Source organism: Salarias fasciatus, chromosome 14 (genome assembly GCF_902148845.1).
Source record: "Salarias fasciatus chromosome 14, fSalaFa1.1, whole genome shotgun sequence".
Classification (NCBI taxonomy): Eukaryota; Metazoa; Chordata; class Actinopteri; order Blenniiformes; family Blenniidae; genus Salarias; species Salarias fasciatus.
In genome coordinates, this window is record NC_043758.1 from 14,534,158 (window position 1) to 14,545,083 (window position 10,926).

A 10,926-nucleotide genomic window follows, 5' to 3' on the forward strand; every position below is an offset into this window, starting at 1 on the left:
CATCCAATTGCTGTCAATGGAAGGACTGAGTGCCTTGTACCGCGTTCACCTCTACTGATGTGTGGCTGGGTGAATGTGACTCACCATATGAAACTTTTTGAGTACTTTAAATTTGTGGAAAATCTGTTTTATCACGCATTAACTCACATTCTTATGTGGCTTCCTGCAGTAAAGCACTCAGGACAATCACTGTTTTTGTCATGTTATTGTCCAAAATGGCAGAATATAGGCAATTTAAAAGATGCCCTCAAGAACACGGTTGGGTGAATGTGGACAGCATGGCATTAATGAATGGTTTATTGTGCTTTGAATATTACAGTTTTTTCCATATTCTTTGCCTTTATTCATACCTTAATCCACTGAGTGGTTGAAATAAATGTTCATAAAGAAGATGATAAATGAAGAGTCACTATTATGATATTGGTAATACAGAAAAGCGTGTGGCCTGAAAAGTAAGTCTGACAACTTTTCACATGAAGAAAAACAATAGCCTGAAGCTGTTATTCCTACAAGCTTTTCCGTGATGCAACATAGAAAAACTTCACAAGACATACAAAACAACACTGAAGGGAAAACAGAAAGGTAAATAAGGACCCCATCTGCCTCACCTATGATTCCACTCCGGTGGAGCAGGTGCAGCAGCGCTGCAAACAGTCGACACAAGAGAATAAACATTACAACAGATTGCTTCATCCGGTGACACAACAACAGGGAGAACAGGTGGCATATTGCCTCAAGCAAGCTGCATAGGGTTTCTATTAATGAAAGCCTGTGTCACAACATGTGAGTGTTGCATGTTATTCAATTCCCCCATCTCCAACTTCAGGTTTTGTTTTTTTTTTTTTTTTAACTTTTAACAACGATTCAAAGTTTGCACTTCTTTAAATTAACATTTTCAAAAGTTAAATCTTAAACCAATTTATCATTTATCATTTATCTTTTTTTCTTTTGGCATTTGTGGCATCATTTTAGTTTCTTCCAAAAGTGACTCAGAGCAACCTGTGACAATCAAATTATCAGTTAGACAGTTGTCAAAAGTTTTTTGAATCTGTGGAAAACTGAAGTGAGAAAGGACACGAGTAAATGCTTTGGTTTAGTGTTATGCTGTGATGCTGAGATCCACAGAATGAAAGTGACAGACAATATTTCAAAATGGTGAAGCTCTCTAAAATATACAAACTTAGTTAACACGTTTCATATAGTAGAGAAACAAGTACACCAGATGAGGCACAAGATCCAAGAACAACAGTCAAGAAAACAGAAATCTTTCTTGACTTAACTTTCAACTTAGGGCTTGTCTGAAATGAGCCGCAATCAATATGACCTTTAAATCTTGACCTCTGGTGACAGACATTGCACTGAATCTGGCAATGGGCCATTTTCACAGCTCCACTACTTCCTGAAATTAACTGTGCACATTCATTTCCTGTCTTGCATTATTGGCCAAAATGATTAATCCAGGTGTGTCTTGTTGCAGCAGTCTAAACCAGACACACCTGGATTAATCAGTTTGGCCAATAATGCAAGACAGGAAATGAATGTGCACAGCTATTTTCAGGAAGTAGTGAAGCTGTGAAAATACCCCATTACCAAGAGTGAAACCCACAAAAAGACCAATAAGAATGATAGTGGCAGTGAATTATAAGGCTTGACTTGCTGGAAATTATTTAGAAAACATCTGTTCTCAGATTTCATAAGGTCGATCACTGGCGACGCTCAAGCTGAAACACAGTAATGCTCTTTCAATGAGCCAATGACTTCAGGCATGAAACATGGCATCGATGTTGATGTTTCATGCTGTGTTGGTTTTGTTTTTACAGTCATTTTATCTATAGTTTAACAGGAAGTTGTCCTAAAAAAAAAACACAGGTTGTAATATTGTAATAATGCACCAGAATACGGTGTTCACAAAAATTGCAAAATGCCCGGGACACACCTCGATAACATGGTGCTAGCGCACTGCGCACAGTCGGTGTGGCGCACTTGGACCTAGTTGACCAAAATAGAGCTCTTCAACTGAAAGCAAGAGTGCATATCCATAGATAGGAACGTACAGTACGCTCAAATTTATTTGAACATAGATATGGCAGGTATAAAGGGCAGAATAAATTGCAGAATTAAAAACATATCTCATGAAGAACCTATTGATCCTACCAGTGTGTGTTAGTTACAGGGGAGGGTGCAACTACAACAACCTGAACTATCTCACAATGGGGACATCATCTTAACTTTTTGAACCGGCTACAGAGGCAGCATAGCCTACCTGTATTTCTAAATGTACCTAACTTTTTTTTTTCACAAGTTAAAGTGTTTTTATTTCTCCTCCTGTCATCCATATTAGAGAATTCAACTTTGGCTAGGAAATGAGCTTCGCAATTGAGGAAAAAAAAAATGAATCCAGCAATTCTGCCAAATCACACACTTGGCAAAACATATATATGAATTCACAATACGACATATCACATGTGACAGAGAACAATCTGAAACCACAGCACTGATAACTAACAGAGAGACTGACAAAACCAAAATCGACAGCTAACACAAAGACTGACAGAACCAGAACAGTATTTTTATTTTATTTTTTTATAATTAAACACCAGACAATCGGCTACTGCACCTATATAAGGATATGACAGAGGGCATTTTACAGATTTTTTTTTTTTTTTTTTTTTTGGGAGAATATCGCTAGTAGTGAACTGGGGGCGTGCAAATTGGGAAATCGAGCATAAAATTACGCCAAAGCATCAGGAGAGGCCTACGACAAATCACCATTAGTCTGACCCACCACAGGAAAACAAGGTAACTGAGTCCACAGGTAGAATGTGAAGAGTGATTAAAGATCAACGTGATCATGCAAATATAATATTGATAGTGGTAGTGTTTCATGCATATATGACCTCTGACCCCTGGGAGGGCCAGAAGCAGGCCAGAGAGGAACTCAGGGCCCAGATAACCGGCGGACATCCCAGAGCCCAGATCCGAGCAGCGCCCCCAGGCTGGACCAGGCAACGCCCACGCGCCCGTCCAGAAGAGAGTAGAGGAAAGCCCCGACCGGAAACCCCAGCAGCCCCGGGGCCCAGGCCCCAGGGAGCCAGGACCACCAGGATGCATGATTTACTTAAATAAATTGAAACGGTTCAACACATCACCTCAAAAGTGACTGTGGTTTTACTGCCCAACGAAGACATTATGATGTTCGCAGATAAGTTTTACAAGCAGACTATTACAGGGCCGCAGCGACGCCTGGACCACAGATCACTTGATCACTTGAACCTGCAAAAAGTTTTGTTCAATCATATTTCATAAATGTTTCCAAGTTGTGATTTACTGACAATGTTTATAAATGAGTTTGTTGGGGCCATTTTCTTTTGTTTTCCAAGATCTTGATTAAAGTCACATAGGGGGTGGGCAGGGGTCGTGTTTAGACGCGTGCTTCCTAAAATCCAGATGAAATGAGCTTGACAGATAATTTATTCAGGTCCAAAATGAACAAAAAGGCTTTAAAAACTAAAAATGTTTCTGGTCCACTACCAGATCCAAAAAAACCTTTGTTTGAATCCACATCCACCTTCAATATGATACCTTTCCAAGCTTATCATGTTGCACGGTCAAAAACTTTTTTCAACCGACACCCAACCCCCCTTCCGAAACCACTACAAATAAACTTTCAATTGGCCCTCTGCCGGCCTGGCAGACAACAGCAACCACAGCTTAACGTAGGAAAAGGAAAAGAATAGCAACCTGTGGATAAATCAAGCCAATTACAAAAGGCAGGACACCAGATTAACATAAAATTTGCCTCCACACTTACATGTTCATTTAAACTATAATATAAACCCACTGCCTAAACGATGCAATAAACACCGTGCAGTATATATTACAATGGCTCGAACAGAGTTTATGCAGTTTTCTTAACAAATGTCAAAATCTTCCATAAGACAGAAGCTCAAATTACATTATCGTTCCATACGAAAGTGAATCAATCCTTTGGTGGTTGACTCTTCTTTAAAGGAGAACTGTGCAAGATTTGCTTTAGCGCTCCCCCTACTGGTCTCCTGTGAAAGCTCACTGTCGTAAACGTTCTCCACATCACCCCTGGCCCCACCCCAGCCCTGCGTGCAGAGAGCGTCCCACTACCGTTTTCTTTTTTCCCGCTCTTCAGACAAAGGTTTTTTCTGTCTTTTTGGTTCTGCCATCTGTGAGCACCGTCGCCAACGCTAGCAAGGGTTTCATGTTTGTTTTACGCGCTTTTATCCTTGTAATCCTGTATGAGTGCTGTAAAGCAGGCTTGTTCTCTCAAGATGTAGTCGGTCCGCTCCTCTGAAATTGCAAGCGCTGTTTTCAGGACACAGACCCCGGGGGGAGCGAAGGGACAGGCGAATCACCTTGACAAGTCTTTGCTTACCCCCCCAGGGATTCTGAAAGACATTTATTGAGGTTAAAAAGTTGCATAGTTCTGCTTTAATAGAGGTTCGACACAATTTACAGAATGTTAACCTTGGAAGAAATGAAGGAGAAAGTGTATTTCAGCCTGAATAGAGATTTATCTGCAAGATATGAGCTTGTTAATTTCCAACATATAGTGTCAAAGCCAATACAAGCTGTCAGAGGTGGGAGGGTTTGATGAAACTGATGAGCAGCAGTTTGTCATGAATTATAGGAAAATGGTTTAGAAAGGAGGAAGAGATGACAAATGTACATAATTTTAACATTTTCATTGCACATTCCTGGTAAACCAATGACTAATTCTAATGACAGAGTTCAAGTTTAAAAAGGCACTTATTTTAGTGAAATAGTTAAGAAAATTCTATTTTAAATTTTTTTAAATACTAACATTAATAAAAACACCCAATATTAGAGTAATACCAATAACAAAAAATGAATAATGGAATGTATATCTCAGAATATTTGTTGCTGGTAAACATGTCCCATGTGTATTGCCGTCAGTTTTACTATTCATGCCTCACATCCTCGAGGTCTGGGAGCAGAAAAAAGGAAAGATTTGCATAGATAACTAAGAGTGGCCGGTTCAGATTCCTCTTACACTTGGGCATTGGAGAGGACGCTATAAAACACATCCTTCCATGAAATGCATGTGTCAAACGCGAGGTTACGAGATGTCAACCGTCACATTTTTCTTCCTGGCAGTGTTGACTTGGGTGGTGTCGTCGGACAGATGGCTCAGCCTGAACCAGCGTGGTGGCCTCAGTCGCCATGAGCAAGGTGGAGAAACAGTAAAGGCCTTCACCGCTTCATGTGTTAACACTGTCACTGTTGGCAGCGACACGGCACAAGTAATAATGTCATATGAAAGGTGAGTAAATTGCTGAGTAGTTAAAATTGTCACATGTTCATTTCCTTGTGTATTGTGCTTTGTGTTGCTCATTAACACAGTTTTTTTTTTCAGGAAATGCATACCCCAATGTGGTTTCCCACAGATCCATCAGCAGACAGCATGTAATTTAATGATTTTCTCATCAGGGAGTCTGCCTGAAAGATCTGGGTCTAAATGCCACATTGAGGGACCCCTCAAAAGACAATTAAATGATCTCTAGAGGAGTGACATTTGAGTCACTTACAATCTGAAGCCAATTTACTGTAATTATAGAAACATAATGGTGCACTTCCCTCTTATTATGTCTATTATGTCCTAATATGTATTTTATTATGCTGTGACATTTATCTGAGTGTCTCAAACATTTTGTAGAGTTGGCTGGGTGATTTTAATAAATTATATGTGAAAAGTGCAATTTAGTGTAATGATGTCTCTATTTTTATTTTTTTTTTGCTGCATAAACAGATCTTGTGAAATTAGCATCACTTTGAGGTGCTCGACAGGCTTTGCTGCTTTCACGGGTGTATATTTAACCCACATGCCCTTCACTGGACATGCGTGCAAGTTGCAAAAATCTAAAGACAATGTGAACGCAGAGGAAAAAAACAGGCATGTCTGTCGGAGCCAAACTCCTCAATTGTTACTACATTTCCTGTTAAAAACCATCTGCTATCTACCTGCAGTGGAGGTGGGTGTCAAATTAATTTCTACAGAAATAATACTCATAAAATTCTTTCAGCACAGAAATTTTACAAGCCAAATCCAAATAAATGACCTAATTGTTATAATCATATGTACTTGTTTTTAACCCTCCTTTACACAGACAAAAGTGGATGCTCAAAGGAAAAATCTAAAGTACAAGACGATATGCCGCCCTGTTCTCCTGAGAGTCGCCCCTCTGCAGATCTACACTTGGAAAACATTGGGACGTCTCTGTAACTGGGGCCTGGAGATCAAACTCTGGGTTGGTTTTGTGTACCAACAGTTTACAACTGTAACACCAAAGTGTTTCATTTGCATTATGTCCAAAACTCAAGTGATCCAAAAAAATCCCTCTGAAGGATCGGCATGTGCCTACATTGGGGTCTGCTACACTGAGGTTTGTGCACCTGTATTTTGTAAAGAGCATTTTGTTTTTCTGTGAAATTTCTGTCTGTTTTCCACCAAGGTGAACCTAATAGTGGACTGTGCAAGACCGAACTTTTTCATCCTCACAAAGCATGTTTCAGTTTTAATTACATCATTTACAGTCTCGTTCTTTTATCATAGTATAGTGAGTGGAAGACAGTGTTGCGTGTGCTTGTACATGATGCAAATATTATAGGATTTACAACTAGGATATTGCTGCAGGAGGAGAAAGAATTAGTAAATTTAAAGAAAAATCACAATGGAATATTCGTTACTCATTTATGTTCTTTTCCATCACTGACATTTTTATCTTTAAGTGGAAGATGTTCTAATCTTTTGTATCAACCATCAGATTCCATCTCTACGTGATTCAACCCACTGTCCAGACGACACATCATTAACTTCACCAGGTAATGTGAGAACATGTACGCTTCACTCCTAGATGAGTCTGCTTGAATATGACCACGGACTCTTACTTTTTTTGCAGACGGCGTTGCTGTTAGTACAAGCAGGGTGGCGAGTGTGAGACTTGCAAACTCAAGCGGATTGAAAGTTGGACTAATGTTTTTGCCTTCAATGTTACTGCTTGCAATCTACAGTTCAAGAATAAAATCAAAAAGAGTGAGGCGCACTCCTGGAAAAAACTCCACAATCATGATGTTGTTCAGCCTGACGCTGCCCTGTTTCTTAACATCAGTCAACATCCACCAGTCATCTGAGTCCTCTGTCATATTGGTGTCTCTGCATTGTACTCTGGGGAGAACTGTCCACATACTAATCGCCTGGAAAGTGGCTCATAAGGTCATACAAGGTTTCTGTCCTTTAAAGAAGCAGTTTAGGGCTCTACCTTTAACTGTGGTCCTGCTCTGGATGAAGCAGAATGTTTCTTTCCCAAATAGAAGCATGAAACACAGGGCCAACGATGTACTTTATATGGGTGTGATTGGATTAGCACTGACATGCTGGGCTGTGCTCTGGCTGGCTCACCTGCTTGCTACTTTGTACTTTCTGTGGCCTTTCCCCTCTTTGATCATCCTGACTAAATTAAATATCTCATGTGTCATCTTCTATGCAGCTCTGGTTTCCTACCATAAATTCAAGCATAGGAATTAAATATTTACTGTTTTGGAGGGTCAATGTGGAGATTTGAAGGTGCTGTGTCTTTAAAACTGTCAAATAAAAATAAAAACTGAATGTTCTCTAATGTTCAATGTCAGTCACCTGAGGTTATTTTGTTATTTAAATTTATGTGAGTATATATGCAGCCTTTACCCTCTGACTTCTTCTTTTATTTAATTTTTAAGGTCAAGGATTTCTAAGATTACTTAAAGCTTTGGATCCATGGATTGTCAACACTGGAGCTGCACAACAAAATGCGGGATTAAAACATTCTTATATGACAATATATGTAGCAGTCACAATAAAAAGAAAATTTAAGCATCAGATGACAACAGTATTATTAAAGTGGACCTATTATGCTATTTTTCAGTCACGTCATATAGGTCACGGACAACCAAAAACATAGTATATAAGTTTGTTTGCCCCAAATTCGTCCTATGTTCGGAGTTTGAGCGGTCTAAAAAGTGGCTCTGAGGAGCCTTCTTCAGAACAGCCTGTTTTTGACAGCCTACTTTCCATGTTGAACTTGAACGCATCTGGCCACGCCCACCTCGTAAATTCAGTGTCCTTGAGGAAGTTACACCAGAAGTTTCAAAATAAAACACAATGCACGACCTCACGGATGTAAACTTTTTCCTATATGTTGTTATTACGCCGCCTCGGGAGGCACGAGAATCAGCTCAACAGGGTCCCAGACAGTAGCAAACGCGGAAATTACCGTTTTTATATAGAATAAACCATACAAAAGTAACTATTTGATAAAGAAAAGCACTCATTTGAGATGAAAACATAAACCATGTACTCATCCTTGCTGGACGTACTATAAATTACAGATCAATGTGGCTGGACGAGCAGAGCGACCTTACAGAAGCGAAATGAGGTGTGTTTTTTTATTTTATTTTCTGTTTATATCATGTGCTGTTCGTGTGATATCGAGAGCAGAGAGCCTCTCAGAGGAGCAGCCCTCTTCATGCGGACGGCGCTGCCGGTGTGCGTTGCCCCGCGCGCAGTGCGCCTCCACTGGGCACTGGAGCTTCACAGCCTCCCGGCGAGGAGAGGAGAGGCCCAGCGGCTCCGCTGGCTTCGGGACCAGCTTCCGTGGAGCAGCTCCGGGCCGTTTACCCAATCGGCCCCAACTCGGGGGGGAGGGAGTGGTGTTCCTCTTCATGACGTCGAGAAGAGGAAGATTTCAGAACCGCGTGTTTGAGTGTATATTTTCTTAAAAGTGGAGTGCACAATTGAGGGAGGTGACTGAATTTTTCACTTCTGGGGGATCATACAGAGGCTCTGGGAGGCAATATGACTGTAAAGACACCTTTTTAAAGTGAATTTTTCATAATATGACTCCTTTAACTCTGTCTTATATGACAATATGAGAGGCCTCCAGGAAATTGTGTCAGGGATTGCCGACTTGGGAGGGACGTCTAAGGTCAGACATGTCCATTTAAGTTACAGGAGCTTGCTTTAATAGAAGCACTCAGGAAAGGGCAGCAGGAGAAAGATGGAGAAAGCAATCAATAAAGCCATGCCATAAAGGAAAAAAAATAAACACAGAAAAGCCTGGAGCACAAGGACTGCCAAAATCACAGTAACACAATCAATGCCGAATTACAGAGGAACCAGGAAAAAAACACACAGAAGAAAAGTCCAATATATACTGCTGCTACCGGATGCTGACAATCACACACTCAGACACAGGTGAAAGATATCAGGGCGGCAAGCAGCAATCAGACGTAAGGAGGGAACGTCAAGAAGCCTGGAACAAAAGACAGTCAGAGGCACCATTTCCACGACAACAAAAACAAGTGAGAATGGTGATATTTCAATGTGTTTGGGCCTTTCATTTACACATAAACAAAGCTACAAGTCACTGAAAATGATTATCTCTGAAAATTATGGAGATCTGGAAAAACTCTGTCTTTACATTTGCGTGAAGGCTGCAGAGCACCAAGACCGTCACAGTTAGCAACAGAAGCGTCATCAGCAGGTTTGTGTAAATGAAAGTGTTAAAAAAAAAAACTGAGGGGGACATAACACTTTTAGTAGATTCTGTAGCCAGAATCTCAAAATAACACAAGTAACTAAACCAAAACAAAGGTTCTTTTCCAAAGACCAGGGAGGTATTTTGTTATTTACCTGACGGTTTCGGCAGCTGTCAGCTGTCTTCTTCAGAGAGTCACGTGATGTCAGCTGCCGAAACCGTCAGGTAAATAACAAAATACCTCCCTGGTCTTTGGAAAAGAACCTTTGTTTTGGATTATAACTTGGAAGACCAATGAACCTTTTAGGACTACAAGTAACTAAATGTGAACCAAGACTCCTTTGACACCACCACCACATAAATTTAAACTATTTATTGTCTGATCATTTTCTTAACAAGATGGAACAATTACAATTTCATTATCTTAATAGTTTAATGTATTTTGTGCACAATATTCAGTTGTGCATCCACAGGATAAATGTAATTGTTGCTGCATCACATTAGTTGAATGAATTGTGCAAATGTATATCAATTTTTGCACACGTTATTTCCTCGTTCATAATGATGTATGTGAATGTCTAAATGACCCTTGAATATGCCTCCATCTTCTCTTCCACGTCACACAATTTTGTGTTCCTGTCATGACAGAGTACAGAATACTGAATTTGCATCTGCCCTCGTCTAGACTCGCAAGCTCACCTTTGTCGAGCAAGGTCCTATTTAGTTACCATAAAGATAAGTTTAAAGGTGCATTAAGGAGTTTGCATGTTTCATGCGAAACAACGGCCTCTGCAGGCCTTCGACGTAACTGCAGCTTAGTGAAACACTCGTGCTTGTGGCTTGTGTCCATATATGTGCACGGAAGAGGGGAACTCATTCCTCGCTCTTTTAGTAGCACTCAAGTAAAATTTAAGTTTCTTTTGCCTGCTGGGGTCTGTGCTGGAGTTGTGGCAGTGCTAGAAGCCGGTCTTTTCTTACTTTCTGGAAGATCCATCCTCAATACTGCTCATTTGTTGCTTGCTCAGCATCTGGCGGAGTAATGGCGGACAAAACGAAACCTAAGGAAATCAGGTCAGCCGGAGCGTGCATTACGTCACATCATCTCAAATTCTCCCTGAAATAATTCTGATGCTGGACCGGCACTGCAACTTTAAAGTGACAATTTAGCGCTGTTAGAGGTACTTGCAATGAATATGTCAGGGCACACTGTACACATCATTGAATATTTGCAACACTTATTGTTTTGGAAAATAAGTATTTTTAAAGTTGAAAAACTCCTTAATGCACCTTTAAGATTACTGATCACTCCTGACATGCTACGTAGATTCTTCTTTGCTGAGATCCTGTTTTAGTTGGACTCAAC